Source organism: Saimiri boliviensis, chromosome 2 (assembly GCF_048565385.1).
Source record: "Saimiri boliviensis isolate mSaiBol1 chromosome 2, mSaiBol1.pri, whole genome shotgun sequence".
Classification (NCBI taxonomy): domain Eukaryota; kingdom Metazoa; phylum Chordata; class Mammalia; order Primates; family Cebidae; genus Saimiri; species Saimiri boliviensis.
Genome location: NC_133450.1, coordinates 151,555,524 through 151,570,366, shown reverse-complemented (window position 1 = coordinate 151,570,366; position 14,843 = coordinate 151,555,524). Strand labels below are relative to the sequence as shown.

Below are 14,843 nucleotides of genomic sequence, written 5' to 3'. Positions count from 1 at the left end.
ACATTTGAAAATCTGAAATGTACAAGAGAAATCAGACCTGCTCTACATTGTCCAAGAAAACAGAACTGTTATCCAAGGTTAGAAGTTAGGGCAGGCATATCTGGAATCAATGCAAGCAAGAACTTGCTAATCATCAGAGCCGAACAGGATTCCTCTTGAAACAGTGAGTTCCCAGGGAACAGTTTTATACCAGAACTGTGTTTTGTGGCCTAAAGTTAGAAAAGGGACTCCTTGACTGGGGGAGAGGAAAGACAGTGCAACCTCAAAGCTCCTATCCAGCTGGATAGTTTCAAGGCCATGGCTACCATTTCTCAGCATTTCCTATGCATCAGGCACTGTGCTCAGCATGTAATCAACTACTGAGGTTGGACAGATGATGCTGTCAGATCAAATGTATAACATGCTAAGGAAAAATATGATCCTTGCAAGCTCAGTAACAGGTCCAACATCATTCAACAAGTAAAAGCACTAGGTTTCAAACACAGGCCTGTCTGACTCTCAGTGCTCCCCAACAGCTATTAGGGGGTAACCCTATGTAGAATTGTTTCATTTACAGTTTAATTGCAAGAGAAAATCACAAGCATGGGCCATGAGTTGTGGTCTCTTCAATCCTTAGCATGTGTCCTAATCATGTTTGCTTGACTGCTTTCTATCCAATGTGACAAATCCATCTGGGACAGGGCAAGGCCTTATTTGTCAAAGCACTGAAAGTACTCTTTGAAAGTATTTTTTTTTTTTTTTTTTTTTTGAGATGGCGTTTCACTCTTGTTACCCAGGCTGGAGTACAATGGCGTGATCTCGGCTCACCACAACCTCTGCCTCTTGGGTTCAGGCAATTCTCCTGCCTCAGCCTCCTGAGTAGCTGGGATTACAGGCACGTGCCACCATGCCCAGCTAATTTTTTGTATTTTTAGTAAAGATGGGGTTTCACCATGTTGACCAGGATGGTCTCGATCTCTTGACCTCGTGATCCACCCGCCTCTGCCTCCCAAACTGCTGGGATTATAGGCTTGAGCCACCGTGCCCGGCCTCTTTGAAAGTACTGCATGTATTCTTTCATTAAACTAATACTGGTTGACCACAGTCATCTAGGGATATGGCTGCAAACAAGGTAAGCATGGTCCCTGCCTAGTCAAGCTATCTTATACTTAGCTGTGAGAGCAAATATTAAATTAAAACATATTAAAAAATTTTATGCCTTCATTAATTGCAATTGTCATCAATGCTGAGAAGAAGAAAAACAGAGTACTCTGGAACTGAGAAAAAGTGGGTCTTTATCTCATCTGGAGGGTCAGGGAAGATATTTCTTAACAAGTGTTGGCCAGGGTGAGAGCTGAAACATGCATAGTACTCAGCCAGGTGCCATGCATAATAAGGCTCTGAAATAGAAACTCACCTGGAGCACTGGAAGAACTGACTGGAGCTCAGTGTGGCTGACTTGTTATGAACAAAGATGTCACTAGCTTACTATGTGGCTGAAGAAGTAGACAGAGCCTAATTCCTGAACTGCCATGAATAATATGTAATTTTTCTAAAAGAATGGATAAAAGATAGAGATAACTTACTGACTTGGGATATCCCAATCACATAGTCCTCAAATGCAGTTGCACATGGGGCTTGGGTGGTATAGAGTCAATAGAGGTGGACAGAGACTGTTATCCCTAGAAAGTCCTCTCTGCAAAATTGACCCCTGGCTGGTGTCAGGAAAGTTGGATATTGGGAAGGTTCCCACCATTTCCAGGACAGATAAGAGTGACTCACTGTGCCTAAAATGTTTGAAAACAATATGGTTTATGATAAACACGTCCATTCCTTCCGAGAGTCTGGAATTTTGGCATGTACTAGGGAGAGAATGAACCATTTTTACTGTGACCAGTCCCAGTAAAAACTGAGGTACTCAGTCTCTAGGGAGTATTCCTGGTAGACAGCATTTCATATGTGCTGCTACACCTCATTGCTGGAGCAATTAAGCACATCCTGTGGGACTGAGAAGAGAGGGCTCCTGGAAGCTTGTGCTTAGTATCTTTGAACGTCACCCCTTGCATCCTTTTCCTTTGCTGATTTTGCATTTTATCCTTTCTGTCTAATAAACCTCAGCCATGAATATGACTGTATGAATCTTGTGAGTCTTCCCAGTGGGGAGGGGGATCATGGGGACCCCTGACAGGGGTCCTGTGACCCCCCCTGACCTAAAAGCCCGTAGTGACCATGGAATCAAATCTTCCCTTTTGACCACAGACAACCTTAGAAATGCGGATTGGAATGGCCTCACTGCTTCCAGGGAACTCTAGCCTCTGCAGTTGCTATACTACTCTAGAGCCTAGAAATGTTTCTGTGGTCCACAGCTGGGTAATAAAAATTTAAAGATATATAGAACTTTCAATGAAGAGTCATAATAAATATTAAACAACTACCTGCAATCCCCAAAGCCACTTCCCTGGTTTCTCCAGGAATATGTCATCTTACCTTCAGGAGTTCAGAGAACCAACTGTTTAATACTCTATGGTTTTAATCCACCTTCTCTTTATTAAAATGCAGGATATGCCAATGAGTCTAATAAGATGTTCTTTAGGACATTTCAGTTTTATGTCTTTATATTAAGCCAGCCAATGTGATGGTCTGAATATCCTTATTTCTATGCCTTTGATTTGTTATTCAAGAGCAAGAAAAATTGTATATTCTGCTAATTTCAAGATCAATACAAACACAGCATAAAATCATATAAAAACAGATTTTTCAAAACATATGCCAATTTCACTACAGCCAGTGGAACAATACTTAAAACTGCTGATTTCCTTTTTAAATACATTTGTTTCTTTGAACAAATGCAAATTCAATATACTTATTGCTATGAATTTAATGCATCCCCCCAAATTCATGTGTTGGAAATTTAATCCTCAATGCAACACTGTTGAAAAGTAGGTAGGACCTTTAAGAGGTTATTAGGTCATGAGGGCTTTGCTTTCATGAATAAATTAATGCCATTATCATGAGAGTAGATTAGTTATCTCAGGAGTTGGTTCCTGATAAAAGGATGAGTTTGGCTCCCCTCCCCTCTCACTCATACCCTCTCCTGCCCTTCCGCCTTCTACCATGGATAATATAGCAAGAAGACTCTCACCAAATGCAGGTCTCTCCACCTTTGACTTAAAACCTTCAGAACTATAAAGAAAGAAATGTCTTTTCTTTATAAATTACCCAATTTGCAGTATTATGTTATAACAGCACAAAATGGGCTAAGACACTCTTGCATTCTCAGGAGAGAAAAATGGAAATAAAATATTGTGAGACAAAAACTGACATGGAAGACAAATGTTGCTTTCTGAAGTAACAAATAAACAATACTGTATCTCCTATCTCTAGAATTCAGCCATACTGGTTACATCATCGAAACAATCATCAAAGCATGTCTCTACTCATGTCCATCACAGTACTCCTCTTCCTCCCGTAAGCCATCTGGGAAAGTCACAAAGCCCTTAAACCTGACATCTCTTGAGGAGCCTGGAATGCTGTTCCTATGCAAGTGCTCCTTCATGGGGATCAAAAGCTTAGCTATAATTAAGTACAGTTAGAATTCTTTTATGAAATCAATAAATAGTTAATGGGTATCTAATTCATACAATGCTTGTGCTGTGTTTTGAAAGTGACATGATCCTTGATGTTTAGAAACTGTCAGGCCTGGATGTGTAATCTCCTGTTACAATACAATGAAATGGCAGGACTGTGTTAAGTAACAAATGTAAATTAATATTTTAAGGTCAGTAAAGGCAGAACGCTCTGTGGACTATAAAAGTCTTCACAGGAGGAATCCACAATGAAAGATGAAGATTGGAGGGATTCAATAGTCAGAGGCAGGACAGCATAGCTAATAGAGTTAATAATGAGCATAAATGATATTCTGGAGACATTCAGTAGACAAAGATGGCTAAGGGGGCTTACGGGAGGGTGGCTTTAAGGAATATTGCAAGATAAAGCTGGAAATTAGACTGAGAACATCCTAAAACAGAGTGTAAAAAGACTGGCATTCCTCTTGCTGATAAAGAAACACCATCAAAGGTGTCTGTGGAGAAGTGGACTTTTGTTTTCCAGGTGACATTTCCAGAGTTAAGGTGTAAGAAGAGAAATGTGGAAGAGACTGAAAGTCATTCAAATAGATATCTAGAAAAGACCCAGAACTAAAGGTCACCATGGCATGCCTACTAGAATGAGTCAAATTAGGTTGGAAACATAGGAAGTGGAAAAACAAGAAATGTACATGATAGGCAACATGACTAAATAGCCAATAAGCATTAGACACTCAGGATGTGGAGTTCCCATTAAATAAGTTTATAAAATATGATTTTAATACTACCCTAACATATTATGCTGGATTTCTAACTTATAACCCTCATCCTAATTGTAATAAAGTAAGTTTTACTGACATTATTGGTTTATTGTTATTTTATTAGCCCAGAAACCCTGGCAGGCTGAGATTATGTTTCAAGTGTCTGAGGTAGGTTGTGGTACACTGCAATTATTCAAAAAGTGGAATTCATATATAGGCACATTAGGAGGAGGCATACTGAAAGTTAGTTTTGAACAAGGTAAATTAGAGGTAAATGTCCAGCAGGAGTTGCTTATTTATAACAAACTTTATTGTAGTTATGTGATAGGGCTTCTAAGCAATTAGTATATTAGAGCTTCCATGATATTTTATGACTGAAACTTGTCCAAATCTCTGTTTAATGAACAATGCCACAAAGTTGAGTTTTATTGTAGAAGGTAATAGTCACTTAGCAATCCCAAAGCTAACAGATGAAAAAACATGTTCAATCAAGTAGGACTGGCAAATAGAGATGTCTTTCCATGCTGTTATTAAAAATACCTCGAATTGGTTTAAAGTTCTTTGGTGTTATATTTCTATGAAGCTCTGTTCTCTCTTAATATTGAAATCATTATGCATATAAGAACAAAATTATGCCTTCTTAAATACCACTTTAATGAGTGAATCAATGAATTAGCACTCTGAACACTGGGAGACTTAAGGAACCATCTGTGCTGCTACCAAACCGCTAACATAGTCAAATCACAATCAGAATTCTGTGACTCAGTTGCTTATCATACATTTCTAAACAATGGGGTAAAAATGTATTCCAAGTATTTTGAGTGCACATTATTAAGTGAATTCACTAAAAACATCTATTGATGCTTACAGCAAAATATTACTTACATAAAATATCACTCATTGAATCACCTCAATTATCTAAAGCAATCCTGGGAACCAGGAGATTAAGGAAAGCAAACAAAACTTGTATCACATGTCTGTGCACTGAAACTCATACATTTTATACAAAAGAACACACTCCACTCTTCATATAGTCTAATTTGCACACACTTTCTTATCAGTTTTCTAAGTCCATACTAGGAGCGAAGTAACACAATATGTGTGGGGTTGGGCACTTCTAGAGACTGGTATGCTGGAAAAACAAGCAATGACATATGGCAGTGGGATACTAAAAGAAGAGATCAAAAATCCAACAAATGTAGACATAAAACTGAACCAGCCCAGCCATCTGGGACTTAAGTGTAGGGGAAAAGTGCTGTCTATGCATCAGTATGTTTCAAGAATAATACGTTGTTTATGTAGTGATGGCCCCTAGCCATCCAGATTGCTTTGCTTCAAAAGCGACAGAAATGTATCACATATTTGAGAAATGTTCCTACCTGTATGTTTAAAGTTAGAAAAAAAAATAAGCTTCAAAACTTTACAGTTATAAATTCAGTCTTCTGAAACAGTCACTAAAGTGAAATACTTCATATCCCGATGACAATAATACCTAAACAAGACTTGACTTAGTGACCCTTATTGTCAAGATATTGGCAAACTTGGCTATGGCATAGTTTGACACTTGAGAAAGGCTAAGTTTCCTGAGAAAGTGAGATGTAGTCCGATTTTCATAACAAAAGAAAAAATCCTAAGAAATGGACTCTGTGCAGACTTTCCAAAAAATTGCCCATTAACTTGATATTTGAAATTGTAACAAATTCCATGACACAGGTCTTGCCAGTCATAAATAACAGATTCTATAAATGTTTGTAAATGGGGTCTTGGCAAATGGGATTCAGTCGTTAAGTTGTTTTAATACTGTTTTGTAAAAGCTTAGAACAGAGAAGGCTTCTGATGATCTTACATGCAGAGTGGGGTCACATTTCATGTTGCTGTGTAATTAACAGCTCTTGAGTTTTGGCATGTCAAGATGTACACTGATAAATTATTATTGACTAGCACTGAAGGCTGTTGAATATTAAATTATTCTTTTTTTTTTTTGTAAGATTCAGAATCATGGCCGAATGTAGTTTATTCTTCAGATTCCCTTTTCCTGTGTGGTCTGTCCACAGGTTTTCCCCGTCAGTCCCTCTTGGCCCCTGTTCCCTCTTTTTATCTAGTCTCCCCAGTGCCCACTCTTTGTTCACCTCTCTGAAACCAAAAGTTAACGCCTTATAAACTACACATTCATAACCCACATCAGTTATCATTCTTTTTGTTCTACAGATAGAAGTTCCTTCTGTTGATTTTAGGAGTTGGTGCCATGGTACCATATTTCAACCCATGAAAGCATTAATGCAGTTCTGTCAGCCCTTGAAACTCCCACATGCATGAAAGTACTCTGATGATAGGAAAGAATATAACCCCAGAGGCCTAAAACCTGACACTGAATGGCTACAGAGGTCAAGATGACTTCAGACAAAACAAGGAGGCAATTAACCTAGGCTTCTTGCACTGTGTGTATAGTATTTTAAACAATTTTTTCTAACTGGCAAGGTAATATATACTTTGTAGAAAATTTGGAAAATGAAAAGTACCAAGCAAAAATTAAATTCCCTTATTTTCTGATCCAGAGATAGCTGTTGTTGCTCTTTTAGTATAGAAGCATCTAGAATTTTATCGTTGAAAACGTATCAGTGGTGTTTCTTCATTTGAGAACTCATGTTGAAGTGCAGAAGTGAGCAGGAAAAGGCTCCATAGAAAGAAATAGCATGGCACAATGATGAAGAATATGGGTTATACAACCAGACTGCTAGAGTTTAAATTCTGGCAAATAAAGCATCTCTTTTTATTTTCTTTATATACAAAAAGGATAAAGATAACAATGACTATAACAGAATTCAACAATATCACTTATTTCCTGGGGAAATTAGGAAAATCAAATGAGTTAATATATAAACTACTTACGACAGTGGCTAGCCTAAATTAAATGCTCAGTTACTATTTCCCAGCATGAACACTGCAGTTCCTGGCAATTGCATGCTCCTTGACAAGGGCTCTTACTGGGTCACCTTCATGTACTATTTTTAATGTCCTTGGAGGTATTAATTACCACATATTAAGATCTCCATGTTCTGGCCCTGTCTCTGCCACTAATTAGAGTATAACCTTGGCAAGTCATTGGATTGTTGTTTCATCACTGGTAAAATCAGGGTGCTAGGCAATGTTGGTGATTCTTAATTGTTCTGAGATCAGAAACTCTCTTGATGCAACACTTTGTTCATGATTTCAGGGCTTCCACTGACACACGGAAGCCATTCTGGAGTATTAGGTTAAGAATCTTGGTCTTAAATGCTCTCTTACGGTTCTTCTGGCTCTGATTGTCTGTGGTGTTTAGTTTCATAGAAATGGCCCCATTCTTATGATTCCTGACCTATCAAAAAGAAGAAAGGTAAGTTCAAGAAGCAACTCTTCCTCATGGAAGATTTTCTTGTTTTCCATCTTACTGGAGACTGAGTTTCCTAATTAAATGTCTTGCACACACTTTCAATTCTTGGTGCACTCAGGAATTGGGAATTCAACAGCACTTATTTATATGCTAATTTGCTACAGAGAACTGTACTCTTTCTCAGTTCCAAAGGAATAAGAGATATTCAGCATCCTGCTTTCCTACATCCACTGGAGTCTAAGGTGGCTTAAACACAGCCAGGGTGCCAAGTGCCCTGGAAAACAAAGCCTGGCCCAGAGCACCACATTGAACCAGCTGGCAGTGGGACCAGGAATGGTGCTAACTACCGAACATGATGTCCTACACAAACAGTATGTGCTTCTAGAGACTATCTACAGCTGTGTGTCTTACAGTATGGCCCAGGGATTACCGCCCCCAAATCATCTGGCTATATGCTCAAAATGATGACTGCCAAACAGACCCTCTGTGTTACCTTTTACATGAGTGGCCATGCTGGATTTGGGCAACCTGGGATAACAGTGTTCCAGTGACTGACTCCAACCATACTCGTGAGAATTTATGAGTGTGGAGCCTAGGAATCTGCATTTTCAAAGGCATCAAATGATTCTCATGTGTTCTTAAGTTTAGAACCTTTGTTATACAAAACCTTGCTCATGAACATATGGGGAAAGGAGATGTTACTAAGAACACCCAATATTTTGGAACTTCCAGTATTGCTTCCATCATGGTGGTATAACACGAGCCAATCTATCAGACCCTGAAAGATAGAGATGATCATGGAAGCACTATAGAAAGTCCCAGGGCTTTGGTTTTCTCTGTAAATTGAGGATAATATGCCTATCTTTCAGGTTGGTTGAGGTTTTAATTAAACAATGCCATTAGACTGGTTAAATAAACTTTGCCACATCCATACAGCAGAAAAATACATAGTTCTATAAAAGAATAAGAAAGCAGCCTATGTACTCATATTGAAAGCTCTCTAAGATATATTATGTGAGAAAAACAAAGTGGGCAGCAATATATGTAGTACCAGGTAAGAGGATGAGAATATTTAATTGTGTTTATATGGAAGTGAATGAATAAATGAATATGTTAGTGGCATGGTGGGAATAGACAGGATGGGTAGGAATGGGAAGACCTGCATGGGAAAATTAATTTTTTTTTTTTTTTGAGACGGAGTTTCACTCTTGTTACCCAGGCTGGAGTGCAATAGTGCGATCTCGGCTCAGCGCAACCTCCGCCTCCTGGGTTCAGGCAATTCTCCTGCCTCAACCTCTTGAGTAGCTGGGATTACAGGCACGCACCACCATGCCCAGCTAATGTTTTGTATTTTTTAGTAGAGACTGGGTTTCACCATGTTGACCAGGATGGTCTTGATCTCTTGACCTCGTGATCCACCCGCCTCAGCCTCCCAAAGTGCTGGGATTACAGGCTTGAGCCACCACACCCGGCCAAATTAATTTTTTTTGAGATGGAGACTCACTCTGTTGCCCAGGCTGGAGTGCAGTGGCACAATCTCAGCTCACTGTAATCTGCCTCCTGGTTCAAGCGATTCTCCGGCTTCAGCCTCCCAAGTAGCTGAGATTACAGGCAAGCACCACAACACCTAGCTAATTTTGTATTTTTAGTAGAGATGGGTTTCACCATGTTACTCAGGCTGGTCTCAAACTCCTGACCTCAGGTGATCCACCTGCCTTGGCCTCCCAAAGTGCTGGGATTATAGGTATGAGTCAGAGTGCCTAGTGAAAATTAAATTTTTAGTGCCTTGCCCCAACACCAATCTATTCTGAGCAAGAAAAAGTGGGTTTAAAGCCACCAGTCTAGTATTTTAATATGCCAAGTTATCATTCTTCTGCTTAGTTTTGATTTCAATGAGCAGTGACCATGAAATTGTATTTCTCTAGAACAGTTGCCAAAAGTCTCATCACCCAAATCAGCATATAAATCAAAGGGGAAATATCTGGTCAAAGTGTCATTAACAAAATGTATCAGTAATTTGTTTCTAAAATGGGAGGAGGAACTATCCTTGATCAGCAGAAAACAATATCGGGGAAGTCTGTGACCCACTGGTGACCTTTTTCATGTGGCAGGGTTTCTGCATCGATTGTCATGTACTTTGTCTACTCCATCAGGTCATGAATGATGCATGCTGCTACAAGAAATTCAACTGTATAGCTGATTGAAACAGAGAGAACTGTTCAAGAGCAGAGAAACATGTCTTTCCTTTTAGCTTTGCACCAGCTTGTGGAACAAATCCATTGCAATTTCTGTAAGCTTTGTTCTCTAAATTCTCTTGGGCCAGATTTCTTATCAGATGTATTTTCCTTTAAAAAAAATCAAAACAACACAAAATCATAGCAAGATATTTTAGAAGAACAACATTTGCAGAACTCTGAGTTGCTGAATATTCACTGTCAACTGATACCCATGCAAATAACAACATATTCACTTTTTTAAAAAAATGATGGGGTTTAGAGAGGGTGACAGGATAAAAAGAGATATTTAATTTCTGAAATTATCTTTTTAGTGTAGTGATTATGTTTTTATAATATAAACATAAATCTTTGTCTCTACAGCTGATATGAATAGAAATCTAAGTTTGCTCATCAGATCTGCAGCACTCTCTATCCTGGAGTGGGGCTGGAGATTTTTCCAACCCAACTGATGGGCCTAAAATATACAGACTATTATACAGCATATGCCAAAACCATAACTGTTGCTTTAAAAGATTTCTTATCAGCTCTAAGGTTGTTACAACCCTGTAATAGTGAGTCTCTAGAGAAAAAATGGAATGCATCCAATGGGACCTCATTGTAGAAGGCATGGGAGCCCAGTGACCTTCAATATAGGAGACAACAAGAAGCCTTACAGGGTCTTCAGTTGTCAATCTTCAAGAGTGATGAATCAAAGAGCACTGATTGCTCCCCAGTATGTATGTATGAGTTAGTTTGAGCCAATGGGATGTGAGTGGCAGTCACATGGACATTTCTGGGCCATCTCCTTGCCTTGGACTCCCTGTTTCTCCCTTTCTTGGGAAAGAGGTCACCTTAGAAGCCATGTTTTGAGGATGGCAGAGCCTCCTGCAAGCTCTGGACTGTTCCTCAAGAGAGAAATAAACTGTTCTTTTATTTAAGCCACTGTATTTTGGAGTCTTTTGATTACAAAAGTACAGCCTGCACCTTAACTAATAAAAATGGCTTCATATAAGATAGCATTTAGGAAATGAGCTTAGCTGTCAGTAATCAAGAATGTCTGAGGCCACAAAGAGTAAAGGAAGAGATATTGTTAGAAGGCTATCAGCATGAGACTGCAATCTTGACAATGAAATGAGTAATACTCAACTGTCCAGAAAAACATCTCGTAAGAAATTTACAACAGGGAATTGTAATCCACAACCTATATCCTTTGCTAAAGGTTCCTAATTATGCAAGATCAAATTAATGCATTCTAGCAATCTTTGTCCACAGACTTGATGGTAGAGAGATTAAAAATACAGAACAGAAAGAGAATTGACTTTAGTGCCCACAAGAGCTGAGTTTGAATCCAGCTCTGCCACTTAGTAAATATAGGGTGCTAGGAGATTGATTTAACCCTCCTGAACCTGCAATGTAAGTGGAGATACTAATACCTCCTGTGACAGGTGGATGCAGATGGAGACTCTAGAACAAGATCTGGTTCACATAGAAGGAATCGATAAATTTCAGGTCTACCTCTCTCTCCTTTACTCCTTCAAGGAGACATCATAGAAGTCCTCTTAGTGCCAGGAAAGTATGAAAAAAATGGGTAAGAGGAGTAAGTAGGAAATGGGATTCAGATATTTTTGGTACTGGATCTCCTGATTAGGTATTGGTGATAGAACTCATAGGCCCAGAGCCCTAAGAGTATTTTCAGAGAGGAGCTAAGTTGAGACTAAAGTCATAGAACATATTTCCATTTGGTTTCTTTATATAGGGAAGCCCAAACATTTTAGATCTAGTTTCCAGCAAATTATGAGACACCTTCATTAACGGCAAATTCTACATTTTTGAGATTTCTCTACTTGTCATTATAGTTGGCCGGTATCACGGTCACAGTTTACCTTTAGGATGGTCATCAGTTAATTTTTTTAAGTTAAGACAGTTACACCTATCATTATTTCTACAAAGCATTTTGTCTTAGATTTACCTATTTATATTTCCCTGTGAGCATGTCTGCCTATCCATCTCTTTCACAGTTAACACTTATTAAGCACTTCCATGTGCTAGATCCCCCATTTAAATCACTTAATAAATACAGTATTAACTCACTTAATCCTCACAATAACCCAGGATGCAGGTACCATTACTGCCCCATTCAACAGACAAGAAAATGTATGATAGATGGATTCAGTTGTTGGTCCAAAATCACACAACTCTGGTTGCAGAATCAAGAGCTGGACCCAAGCTGTCTGACTCCAGACCTTGAGCAGTTATAGTATCTAAAACGATACACAATATTGTGCATGGAAACAAAAAAAATACTAAAACTTTTAACAGAAGACTATAAAAGGGGAAGTCAAGTCATAGAGATGAGAATGAAGGGGAAGAGGAGAGGTGAGAGTTGGAGAAACAGACTTAATGTAAGATTCTAAATTTGAGCCAAAATCTTACTTTCAAACTTCTTGGCTATAAAGGCCAAAAGGAAAACAAGATCCTTCTTAGCCTTTTATTTAATTTCCAAGTTCTGAGCTTGAGAAAGTGTAGAGGTCTCATCAGATTAGCTCCTGACACTATCTAATTGCTTTAATTTTGCTGGCCAGAGATGTAGCTTCAACTACTGCTGATGCTCCAAAATGCCCATTGATATTTTCTAGAACTTGAAAAGCAAGATGTAATATCCTTCCCTGCTCTATTCCACAGATCATCAATAAAAACTAAAGCAATTTGTTTAGGAAATGTTATTTCTTGAATTGCATACTATTAAAGCACAGAGCTTTGCCTTTCGAACTGGCAGCTTACATATGGCAGGAACTCCATGACGCACAAATTCAATACTATTTAATTTTTTTTTGTATTTTAATTACATATGTGTAATTAAAAGAGATAAAAAATTTTAAAAAGTCCGTTCCTTCTAGGCTTAAACGTGTATTTAAAATTTCATAGTTAACAAATACTTGTGATGCTTTTCCCATATTTCCAAATAAGATAATGTTGAACAGACCTTATAATGAGTTTTACATTTGATCTGTTTTTGGTAAATATAGGTGTGCAAAACTGAGTTATATATTCTTCTTTTCAAAAATTCTCCCTTTAATGAACACTTGTTTTTGACACTGGTCAAGACGTTTGGCATACTAAGGGAGCAGTGTCCAGGAAGATACCTGAGAAGACAAGCGTGCCCTCCCCTTATTACCTCCCTTTTTTTCTTTGAGGTTTTAAGATCAAGATATAAGTTATTTTAAGGTCTCAAAATAATCCTTTCACAAAAATAAGAGAGTTTTATGCTGTAAAAACATTAGTTATTTGTCAAAGGTTATGTTCTTTGGTCTTCTTCCATCACCAGCCGTCAGCATCTCCTAAAGATCGGTTTTTTCTTCATAATGACACCTGCATGTGGCTCGCTGGCTGTCCAGATATGGTTTACCACCTAAATGTCTAACACTGTCAAACAAGAGCTCCACTGTTGTTTCACAGGCCTGAACATGCCGAGTTAGTCCTAGTGTTTTCTGTACGTCTCGGCAGATCTTGGAGAGGCAGTACTGGAACTCCTCGTCACAGTCATTCTTGCTTTTGCCACAGGTCTCATAGCACCTGTCATGTTGGTTGCAGCATTTTGTCAGGGAAGGGATACCAATGTTAAGATGAACACCAAACAGTGGAGAGCCACATCCATTCGGTGGGGAGGGTTTATAACCATAACGTGGGAAAGGCTTAGATCCGTCACTGCATTTATACTGGCAGAGACCGTCCTCGCCTCCCAGGAGGTCCAAGGCGGCGTTCAGGTACGTGTCTATCTTGTGAACGCCGTTCCGGATGGTCTTCAAGGTGGCCCTCCAGTCGGTGGTCTGGGCCTGCTCCTGGCACCTGACAACAGCGGCCGCGAGGAGCAGCAGGAGGATGAGCGCGGGGCGCCGGAGCAGGGCCATCCGCGCAGCGCGGGGCTCTACGGGTCCCCGAGCCCGGCGGCAGGCGCGTCCCCACGGAGCCCCCGGGACGCGCTAGGCAGCGGCGCGGGCCCGGGGCTTGGCAACCGCCGGCTCCATATCCACGTCTCCTTCCCCGCTGGCCCGCAGGGCCTCGCTGGCTTTACGGGAACCGCCTCTGGGAGGCAGCGCCGTCCCAGAGAGCAATATTATTTAATTTTTAAAAAAACAAAAAAATTGCTAAGATAATGCCAAAAGAAGAATGCTGAATTTTACAGTGGTACAAAGGCATGTATGATCATCTTACTTTTATTTCCCTAGGTAGCTATAAAAAAGCTGAAAAAGCACGAATCTAAGGAAAAGGATATACTTCTATCATACAAAATTATTCTAATTTCAACATTCATTGCTGGACCATTTTTCTTGGTATAAAGAATACATCTTTTGATTCTGTTAAATTAGGGCTTTTAGGTAACAACAAATAACTTCCAGAGTTACAGCATGCTTTTTTCTCGATCACTAAAAGAGGCCAGTGGAACTATGATTATTGTTAACAATATAATTCACCAGCCTGCAATTAATTCTACCTTAGTAACTACCAGAACAGGTAAGGTGTATATGGTTAGCTGTTATTTAAATTATTGTCTAGATATTGTACTGTTTTCCTGTGCATAAGGCAAACAGTGTGTGCAGCTATTTCTCATAGTCTGATTGATGTCTGAATAAACCAGTTACTAATGGGAGAATTTCTTGTTAAAAATATTTGCTTATTCCTGTTCATCTAATATTTATTTTATCTTTTAAAGGAGAAAAGAAAATGAATTGGGGTCATTTCACTTTCTGACTTTGAGGAATTGAGAGTTTTGGTGTTCTTGGGCCCTACTGTGTCCTTGGGAACACGGGCAGCAGACTTCAGCATCAGATTCCCTGTGTCCACAACCTACTCTCTCTAGTGAGGTATTAGGTTGGTGCAAAAGTAATGGTGGGTTTTGCCATACTTTTAATGGCAAAAGTACTTAGAAAAGTAC

General features: G+C 39.2%; 1 protein-coding gene and 1 pseudogene across 13 annotated transcripts in view; both read right to left on the bottom strand.

Annotated features, from left to right (window-relative positions):
• Window positions 1–14,843, bottom strand: part of TRPM3 (transient receptor potential cation channel subfamily M member 3) — a 919,012-nt gene that overhangs the window by 541,997 nt on the left and 362,172 nt on the right. The gene's annotated exons all lie outside the window — the stretch shown is intronic.
• Window positions 1–14,843, bottom strand: part of LOC120360688 (group XIIA secretory phospholipase A2 pseudogene) — a 42,929-nt pseudogene that overhangs the window by 23,581 nt on the left and 4,505 nt on the right.